Source organism: Rhea pennata, chromosome 10 (genome assembly GCF_028389875.1).
Source record: "Rhea pennata isolate bPtePen1 chromosome 10, bPtePen1.pri, whole genome shotgun sequence".
Classification (NCBI taxonomy): Eukaryota; Metazoa; Chordata; class Aves; order Rheiformes; family Rheidae; genus Rhea; species Rhea pennata.
In genome coordinates, this window is record NC_084672.1 from 20,167,481 (window position 1) to 20,178,149 (window position 10,669).

The 10,669-nt window shown below is 40.6% G+C and overlaps 1 protein-coding gene across 2 annotated transcripts in view; it reads right to left on the minus strand.

Annotated features, from left to right (window-relative positions):
• HERC1 (HECT and RLD domain containing E3 ubiquitin protein ligase family member 1) overlaps positions 1 to 10,055 on the minus strand; it is a 104,273-nt gene extending 94,218 nt beyond the window's left edge. The window contains exon 1 of one of the 2 annotated variants that reach the window (XM_062584069.1): positions 10,037 to 10,055. The gene's annotated coding sequence lies outside the window, so the exon portion shown is untranslated. Of the gene's footprint in view, positions 1 to 9,372; positions 9,455 to 10,036 lie in introns of those variants that run through there. The other variant, XM_062584068.1, reaches the window with a different exon arrangement.
• Between the last annotated feature and the right edge of the window lie 614 nt (positions 10,056 to 10,669).

A 10,669-nucleotide genomic window follows, 5' to 3' on the forward strand; every position in this document is an offset into this window, starting at 1 on the left:
TGTCAAATCTCTAAGAAAGATTTTTTTTCAGGTTTTTACTATAGTTTTTAGAAAGGAAGAAGTTTTTAGATCTTTTCACTTTGAGGTAAGTGGGACAGCTTTGATCAACCTCAGGTGGAAGTATTAGAACTACTAATTAGAGAAAAAAATACGGAATAGGCTAGTAAGAGAAGTTCAACACAGTCAAAAAGACTTTAGAATGTGGAAGAAGCTGTAAATATTCCTTTATTCCAATAGGAAAAAAAAAAAAAAAAAAAAAAAAAGAAGAAGATGAAGAAGAAGGTGGGGGCCTTTAACTTGGGTTTGAAGGTCAAAGCTTTTCAGATTTTTATTCTGAGCTTAATAAAGAAGATTGCCTCTGGACAGAATGTACAGACAACTTCCTGGAAGGAATTTCAGTATTCCTCCCTTTCTGTGTCAGCATGGAAATGATGGGAGATGCTTGTATTTATCACCTAAGAACTGTTTCTGCACAGTAATTTATCCTAATTTAATAGATTGGAAATTCCCTTCTCGGGTTTAAACTAAAAAAAAAAAAAAAATAAATAGCTACTGAGAAGGTGGTGTGTACAGATCTGAGAGAAAGACTGGTGGGAAAAATTAGAGACAAGAAAGACAGAGATAGGAGAGAAGCTACAAAAACTGATTACAGCACATAGTGAGGTTTCTTTTTGAGGGAAGACAAACAGGAAGAGAAGGAACAGCTCTGGGAAACTCCAGGAAGAGATATCCTGATTTTCCCTAAGAACAGATTTGGGAGCTGAGACAAGAAAAAAAGGTAATAAATACATTTTTTTTTTCCAAAAAGTTCATACAAAAGATCATTAATAAGTAGAATACAGGAATATTATCTTATCCATTTAAAGAGCAGAGAGTGCAACAGCCCATTTTCCCCACAAAACCCAGGGATTTTGTTTGTTTGTTTTTCACACATTCAGCTTATCAACAGTAGAAACAACCTGAAAGTGTGGAGGAGAGGAGTTGACCTGTAGGAAGAGGAATGTGAGGTGGATTTTTTTGTCATTTTAATACACTATAAACATATACAAAACACAAAAGGTCTTACTGCAAGACCTGGAAATTTCTCTTGTATTATTCTGCTCACTGACATGCCATCCATGGAAATAGAGGAGGTATGTGTGGTAGGAAACAATACCATGACTCAACAGTCAGTTAGTACAATGTTTCCACAGAGAAAAACATAGGTATTATCACTTGTAATTGCAAAAGGACCCAAGCAACACTTGGAACAGTAGAAGAATTAAATTTAACATTCTATCCAAATTTTACTTTAGCTCGTTACATTTCTCCCTACAGTATCAGCTTAATAAAATGTAGTATACTTGTATAAATAATATAGTAAGTATAAAACAATTAAAAATAGTTTCAATAGTCTACTCCAAAAGCTAAAAAGTTTTATAGAAAAAGCTAGATAATTACTTAAGCATTTCTAAATGGCTAAGTTATAACATCCTGTGGCAAAACCAGGATTTGTTCCTGGAAAAGTCAAAATATACATTAGCAAAGGTAATGAAAAAGCATTTAGTAATGATATGGATGCTACTGAATTCTGGAAGCATGAAGACATGCTGTCTGATCAACCGCAATCTGAGAATCAATATACAAAAGATGAGCTACAGTGTCTCCATTCAGTATGAAGAAAATACACTTTCCTAAGTTTGTAAGCCTAGTGCATACACTGAAGATATTGACAAAGCCAAAATTTAATGAAGTCGCATATTACCACATTTTTCTCTAACCTAGTCTGACTCAAGCAGGAATCAAGCAAGCATTAAAACAATTATTCTGATAGAAGCTAAGTGGCTGTGAACCCCATATGCTTGAATTTATTTACTTTCTCACTGTAATGATATACAACTTCCCCCAATGTACAGGTTACGATATTTTCGGAAGAGAGGACAAGATAAAATAAAATCCCTTTACAAAAGAAGGAAAACAAATAAACATACGTGTATTTCTAAAGGACCATGTTCTTCAGTGCAAGTTCACTGACATGATCTTTCTCAAGGTCACATCAGTTGTATTTCATATTTTCTACGTGAGTGGTCCTAGAGTAAACTGTGCTAGAAGTACTTTAAGCATGACACCAAATGGACAAGTTCTGAAAAAAAGATTAGAAAATGTAATATTTAAAATAGATAGCAGCCAGGGCACACTACAGCTCTAAACACTGTTAAGTGTAATTTAATTTGTGTTCATCACAGTGGGAAATAATTCCTGTGGATGGGCTAGAAAACCAAGCTTTTTTTGGTTTACACAAAACCCAGGAAAGATTTCACAATCAGAACATAGGTATTCTACTATCTTATTAACAAGATAAATCTATTTTTTCTCTGAACAGGAGATTGACCATTCAATGGTAACAGGTGCATGCATTATTAAGATTTTTTTTCTTAAATGCTATTTTAGATAAATTCTTAACAAAAAAGTAGACAAAGTTCTATATACAGAGGTGACAACACATCTGGAACAGTTAGTTATTCATAATATGACTAAAAGAATTTTGTTGGAAGTAAAACATTTTCCTATCTTTTAGATCACAAGAACATACTATAACACATACTACAGTTTGCTTATAAAAGTAGTATCTCTTCAAACTTAAAATGTATTAACAATTTTATAGCACAAGCATTTGTAACTTATAAAGTATTTTATCTTAATTCAAATAAATGTAATATTCTTACCACTCATAGTCTTTATGCCTTATATGAAGTTTATTAAATTATCAATTAAATTCTCAATATTCTGTCCAATTCCTAATATGACTACGACATAAAAGAACTCTGATCATAGTATCAGTAATATACTCTTCTGCCTTCTTCCTAGTTCGTCTATGTATCTATGTAATCATAGATTCCTATATGATCATGCATCATCAGTATTTGTTCATCTGTATGATGATTCCAAAACTGAACATGGAATTCAGGATACAGATGTACCCTGAACTTGTGCAACAGAAAGACTGTTTAGTGTTTTGCTGAGTTTCAGTCCCACTGTTCTATATAATGATATATTACCTGAACTTTTTCCATTCCAGTTGTTTATGCTTCCTGCATAGGGAAGATCATAAAGCCCCTGTGCTTCATACGCTACCAACCATCATAATGTAGTATTTTTGCAGCCCTTACTACAAAGTTTTACAATCTGAAAACTGAAAGAAAAGCAGAGGTTGATTTGCTTTCTTTTCTTTTTATAAAGAGTTGTATACATATGTTCCAAAGTTCCAGACAACACTTACATCCTTTTTCTTGAAAGGTTAATTGCTGGTTGTATTTCTGGCAGAAACCAGAAATATATAAAATTAATTAAAACTCTGTCTTCAGGTGTTAACTAAATGCACAACTTGTAACCAAGAATCTTCCACAGGCACAGGTCAATCATTCTGCAGTATTTGTTACCTCCTTATATACAAAAAGTTCCACAAACTTGACTAATTTAGCATAGTCCCTACAAACTCTCATAAGCACTAACCTTTCTTTGAAGGTTCTAGCTCCTAGAGCTCTGAAAATAAGCATCAGGTCACAAAAAGTCCACAGATGCAATGCCATTTTTGAAATTCTAAAACAATACAGCTACCTGATGGATTTCCCAAGCCATCACCCAGAGGACAGCAGCAACGCTAACACAGAACAAGCCAGTTTAACTCTGGCTGCTTTTGGAGAGAACCATGGAAACTTCTGGAGATTTCTGCTTACCTAGAGACAACTATGACTATTACAGAGATACTGTCAGAGATCAGAAGTTATTTTAAATTAGTATTTCATAGACCTGCTTAACGTGGGTGGATCACTGCTTCTAGATTCTGCCAAGTCAGTGGAACCAGCCGCAGTGCAGGTTAATGGCAGCACATAGCTCCAGGATGGAGACCGCAACTTTCCCGAGTTGGATAGTGCAGCCTGTAGGCATGAAGACTTCGTGAGCAACCTCCACATTTCTCAGTATCCGTCTCCAGGACAGAGTTTACTTAGGTCTCATCACAGGCCAGCAATGTACAACCCACAGACAATGTATAAATGCCTAAAACGAAATACTAGAAAATACTGGCACTGCAGAGAAATTGCTAAAAGCAAAGAGAAGTGAAACTAAAGAGACCAGAAAGGACATGAGAAGTAGAAAAAAGAAAAGGGAGAACGTGCTGGATAATTCACGAAGGACAGTAAAACAATAGAGAGAGAAATAAGCCAAGGTCTCCTACAAATCTAGAACAGCAAGAAGAGACAAAAAGGAACTAAACCAGAAAGACAAAGTAAATAAGAACACCAGCTATACTAAATTCTTCTCCATTCATTAAAAGAAAGAAAGAAAGAAAAAAGATGACAATGTTACAATGAAATTGTACACTAATATTAATTTTTTTATGTTTGAATTGCAGTGGATGTCTCCCCTGCTCGTAATGTCCGGTATCTTTCCTCCTTCCTTGTATTACCCCTCTGCTGAGCAGATGGAAAGCAAACTACTGATATCCTAAAATTCAGGCTGTTTCTGCAGCCAATCATCACTTTCTCTCTCCAAACATTAAATTCTATCTAGCTTAATAATATCTGTCATCTAAACTACGTTGAGGTGCTGCTGATATTCTTCCAACTTCATTCTTCATTAAACTAAATAAGTTTGTGTTGTATCAAAAGAAAAGCTGAGAAAGTAGAGAGATTCCACGTAATCATCAGAAGCAGAAAGAAGAAAGGGGAACGACAGCAGACATCCCTATTCACGTATATAATATATTCCAACAATTTGAGAAAAAAAGGACCCTGATCTCCCACGAGGAAGAAGCGCTGAGATGTCCTACTGCTGTTCCTCCTTAAGGGCTGTTCTAAGCAAAAGAGAGTTTTTGCCAGAATCAGCCTGCTAGATCTCTGGCGAGAAATGTGAGGTTACTCGTTTTGTAGTTACTGCTTGAAACTTTTAACAGAAAAGCATTTTTTGGCAAAGTCTTCTTCTCGTAACTGCAAGAAAAAAAAAAAAAGCAGGTAAAACATTCTGTTTTACCTGAAAATTGAAAGACTTTTTGCACAAAATTTTACCACAGCGTAACTGGTAATTAACGAGTAGGAATTTCCAAGGCAGTTCCTTTTACTGAACACTAGCTCTAAATCTATTTTCCCTACCTCTGAGAAACAATAAAAAACCCTCAAAGTTATTAGTGAACATTTATTTCAACCACAGGAAATAAGAATTTCCTACTTAATTTAGAATTGCAAACACTTGTACCTCTTTCATTGAAAGATTTTATAAGCATGTAGTCTCAATCTCTCCAACCACTTTAACACACAAACACTTCTTTCTTTCTTCTAAAAATTAGAAAGGCTATCAATATGTATTTTATCAGTAATCATCATTTTAAAGTGAAGAAGTCAGCAGTGGACAGAAGATTTCAAAAACTGTATTCATACAGACATTCAAAATTGAACCAGATAAAGCCCTGAGCACTGTCAGTGAGCTTTGAATTTAACTCTGATTTAAGGAGAGGGATGGACTATACAACCTCCAAAAGTCACTTACAATCTAACTTATTTGATGTTTTTTTTAGCAAGTGTTTGAATCACTTATGTTTTCATTTCTAGAATACAGTGAATAAAGCCTAGGTTATTCTGCTTTATAATAAGATGGAGCCTATTTTTTGTTTTAATGTAGAAACACAGAATAGCTGGGGTTGGAATGGACCTTTGGAAATCATCTGGTCCAACCCCCTTGCTCAAGCAGGGTCAGCTATAGCAGGTTGCCCCAGATCCTGTACAGGCAGATTTTAAACATCTCCAAGGACAGAGATTCCACAGCCTCTCTGGGCAACCTGTTCCAGTGCTGGACCATCCCTACAGTAAATACGTCTTTTTCTTATGTTTAATCTGAAATTCTCATTTCTCATTTTGTGTCCACTGCTTCTCATCCTGTCACTAGGCATCACTGAGAAGAATCTGGCTGCATCTTCTTTACATCTTTCCATCAGATATTTACACACATTGATAAGATACCCCATAAGCCTTCTCTTCTCCAGGTTAAACAGTCCCATCTCTCAGCCTCTCTTCCCTGAGACACGTTCCGTTCCCTTAATCATCTTTGTGGCCTTTCTCTAGCCTCACTCCAATAGGTCCATGTTTTTCTTGTACTGGGGAGCCTAGCACAGGACAGAGCACTCCAGGTGTGGCCTCATCAGGGCTGAGTGGAGGGTCACGTCCCTTGACCTGCTGGCAACAGTCTGCCTAACGCAGCCCAGGATATCAATGGACTTCTGGCTGACATGTTCAGCTTGGTGCCCACCACGACTCCCAAGTCCTTCTTTGCAAAGCAGAGAATACACAGATTTCCTATTTCAAGCAGAGCGAAAAACGTATACAAGATCTAGATTGGAACTTACATGCAGCGCGAGCAAAGTTTGCACTGTTAACATTTGCGTATCTTGATTCAAAGTTTTCCTAGTATAACTAACTTCAAAAAAAATGTTTTATTGCATAAATTCATATAATTGTAAGGCGATGTTTAAGGCTGAAAGTTCAGTATTACACAGTGCTAGCCACAGAAGAAACTTTTATCGCTAGTAGTGAAGCCTCAAACTGTAGGCTCTCCTTTAAACAGTAAAATATTTCCAACTTCCAGCAGAGAATGCTATTACTTGAGCCACCCGAACATACTCCCAGCTAGCTTGATGACTTCAGGTCAATCACAACAGGCAGAGAATACACTCGGACAGTTCCCAGGCCACAATTACACTTTCTCTTGACTGCTAGATTCCATAGCCACTGAGTTCCAGGCCATTTTTTATATTCAGAAATCACAAAGGTTACTGTGAAGTTACTATGCTGCCCAGAAAGCAGCTGCAGCACACCGTCAGTTACTTCAACAGTCTTGGGAAGGAAAGCTTCATTTTCTGAAGGCTACTTTAGAAGATGTCTTGAAAGAGAAAACACCTACTGGATTTTAATGTTCCATATGAATGTCACCACTACATGGAGACAGAATAAAAGAAAATCTGACAGCAATTACAGGGTTTGAGTACTTCTGAGGACCAAGCATCAGAACAAAACATAAGCACACAATACTCACTATTCGCTGAGATGACTGACAACAGGAAGTCAACTCAGTGGTAAACAAAGGAGCTCTATTTTTAACCAAAATACACTAGTGCAAGATCAAAAACTTTAAGTTATATAAACAGCTGAAGACTGACTATCTGTACAGTATCTAAATGAAGTCTCCTGTACTGAAAGGATAACGAACTGGTAAGAGCATATGACCAGAACTAGAATGTCTGTTCCTCCAAGCCTTCCTGAAATACATATAATCTTTCAGTCTCCATGCCTTATTTGTAAAATGAGGATAAAAATGCTTCTCTACCCTACAATAATTACAAGAAAAATGACTAATTAAAAGAAAGATTGAAAATACAGAAAGAAATTCTTAAACAAAAGTATTTAAGTATATATATTTTTAATTGTACTATTAAAACATCCTAATTTCACATACAGTTTTTCCTTTCTGTAAAAATGATACAGTCATCACTAAGACTTTCAACCTTGTGAGACATCTCTCCATTATTTTCTTCAAAAAAGGAAGATTATAGCTACCTGAAATTCTAAGCTAAAGAAAAAAAAAAAAGGCAATTTTAAACAACTGAGATTTTTGTCAGGTCACTTAAAAGCCTTTCCTACTTAACTTAGAATTGAATCTATTTAATTCAATTCTAGAATAACTGGATGAAAAGATTTAACTAGAAAACTATTTTTCAGTTCAAGGTATAATACATCAAGGTAAAATACACTTGTATTATACCAAGCAATCATCCAGCAAAAATAAAATACTTCATATTCATATTATCTTAAGTAACAGCCAGATAGACCTTTCAACAGCTCCTTTACATAATACATATATATAAAAAAAAGATTCCAACTTTCCCTCCCATTTCAACTTACCTACTTACAATCATAAAAATGGGGTTTCCATTAATGTTAAGGCAATGAACAAAACATACCTGATACATTCAATCAAGAACATAAGAGCAGAGAGGAAAAGTGTCAAACCTATTCAGGTTTGTTTATACTTGGAGATAAGGAGCTCTAAGATGTTTCAGGTTAAGAGAAAAGCAAGGAGGGTATGCAAAGACCCCTAACAAATCCCTTACCAGTGCAAGTACATAGGAGACCAGCCATGCCCTTGGTCTGTCCTGTGGCACATCAACATCGTACAGCTTTTAATCTTTCGTATAAAATTAACAGACTCATCTTAGGATACGAGGAAGCTGAGCAGGTACACTATCTGTTTTCCCAGACTAAAAGTTTATTACGTGTTTCCTACAATTATGTGAGGCTCCATCCTGAGATCCAAGTCCTTTACAGTCCCACATGCCTATGCAATGCAGAAGATGGAGTTTATTCATGTGGGATCTCTAAAGAGAAGCATTACATTCAGGATATATAATTTATGGCTTGAAGTTTTATTATAAAGCAACAGCATAAAACACTTGAACTAAAAATTTGATCAAGCTCACGTCACGATGTGTGCATGACCGTGCGTGCGTACAAACATGGAAATATGCTTAGGTAACACATATGTGTGTATATACAGCTTGTGGTCCCAACTAGAGCCAATCAACCTGCCCATGAAGCAACAACTAGCCCAGACTCAAGACACGAAGAACATGTCTAGAACAACAAAAGATGAAGATGCTTTGCCACAAATCCACGTAAACCTCTTCTCCTAAGCAGAGCACGAAAGGGAGAGGGCATAAAATCGGGGGCCTGCCCCCAATAAACCTGAAAAGCTGCTTGCATTGAAAAAATAACTCCTAAAAAAATACAATTCTAGGTAGATTTAAAAATAGAATTGCTGGACCGCTACTTCAGAATATGAAATAAAACCTCGGGGAGTGGAAGTGTACGTGTATTTTCTCAGCGCTGCAGCTGGGTGCCGGCCAGGCAGCCGCAGGGAGACGGTGCAACCGGGACGCTGGCCGGGAGGCGCCCGGAACGCCCCAGGCCGCGCACCCCGCTCACAAAAGCCCGCACGACAAACCGCTGCCCCAGTTCGGTGCCACCGGCCAGAGCCGCGCGGGACCCGCAGAGCCGCAGCCGGCGGCGTCCGCCGCGGCGCCGCGCTCCCGCCCAGGTCCAGCGCACCGGGTCTTCCCCCACCTCCGCTGCCCCCAAGGGCCGCGCCGAGACCGCTCCCGCCGGCCCCGTCCCTGCGAAGCGAGGAGCCGCCGCGGCCGCGCCCGCCGCCCCCTCCCCCCCCCGCGCGCCCGGCGGTTTGTTTGGGTGCGGAGCGGCGCTGAGGAGAAACCGCTCCCTCCCCCCCCCCCCGCGCCTCCCGCCCGGCCCGGCCCGGCCCGGCCCGGCCCGGCCGCTCCCGCGCGCTTACCGGGCGGCGGCGGGTCCCGGTGGGTCTGCGGCGGGGCCGGCGCCAGCGGCGAGCGCCCGCCGGGGGCCGCGTCCCTCCTGCGGCGGCGGCGGCGGCTTGTCAAAGAGAAAACATGACGCGGGCGGGGAGCGGGGAGGGCGCGAGGCGGCGAGATCTCGCGGGGCTGCGGCGCGAGTCTCGCGAGGCGCCGGCGCTCCCGCCCCGCCCCCCCCCCCCCCGCGCGGCGGCTCCGCGGCGGCTCCGCGGCCCCGGTGACGCGCGGCGGAGCGCGGCTGCCGGCGCCCGCAGGGACGGGAGGGAAAGCGGGTGGGGAACCGAAACGCGTGGAGCTCGAGGAGGCTCCTGGGGGGGGGGGGGGGGGCGGGGGGCGGCCCGGCGCGCTCCCGCGGGGCAGAGCGCCCCTCTGCGCGGCGCCCCTCGGAGCCCGCTCTGAGGCGGACAGAGCGAGGCGGGTCCCGGAGGGGGCTGCCACGCGAGTCCCGAACAAAATCAGCTCAGACAGTACTGGCAGGGTCGGAGGCGGGTCCCAAAATTCACATCGCCCTCCCCTGTCCCCCTAAGAGGCCACTCACGGATTGATTAATTCTTTGACTGCAGCAGAATAAAACGCAAAAGCCTTACTCCAAACAGGCTTTGAGCCATCCAGTCCAAAATCCCAGCTTACCCATGAAATATCACCCCACAGGACAACGGTGAAAAGAGAAATCATTATTATTAGAGAAGTCTGCAGTTTCCTTAGTTTTGTACCGCTAAACGCACTGACTAATGTTTTGTCCGAAGCTGTACTCCAATTCTGCCGTGAGTCAGCAGTTTCTGTCTTGATGAGAAGACCTTTACGAGGAAACACAACCAAAAAAAAGGGGGGGGGGGAAGAGATTATAAAAACATGTTTCAAAGCATTTTTAAAATATTTTAAATACGCCAGATGCTGTGTCAGAAATAGACCTAAAAAATTGCATACATCAGAATGGGTCAAATTGAGAAATGCCGTTTTAACTACATGTGAGTAGATACGTCACTCTGCAAAACAGAAAGCAGAAGCACATGCTGACATGCCCCACACGCTTACGTTAACCACTGCATGAAGACAAACCTCATCATTAACTGCAGGTTTTTATGGTTTGCAGACTCCACCAACCACCAAGTGCTGTACAACTCTCAAGGAATTTCTTAGGTTCACCAATGTTTAATATATTTAGATTACGTAAACTTACATATCAAGTTGGTAAACCTCTTAAGGTTTTCTGGTTTTGTTTATCAAGTCCTCGCACAGCCCCTTAACCTTTTGCAATATGAG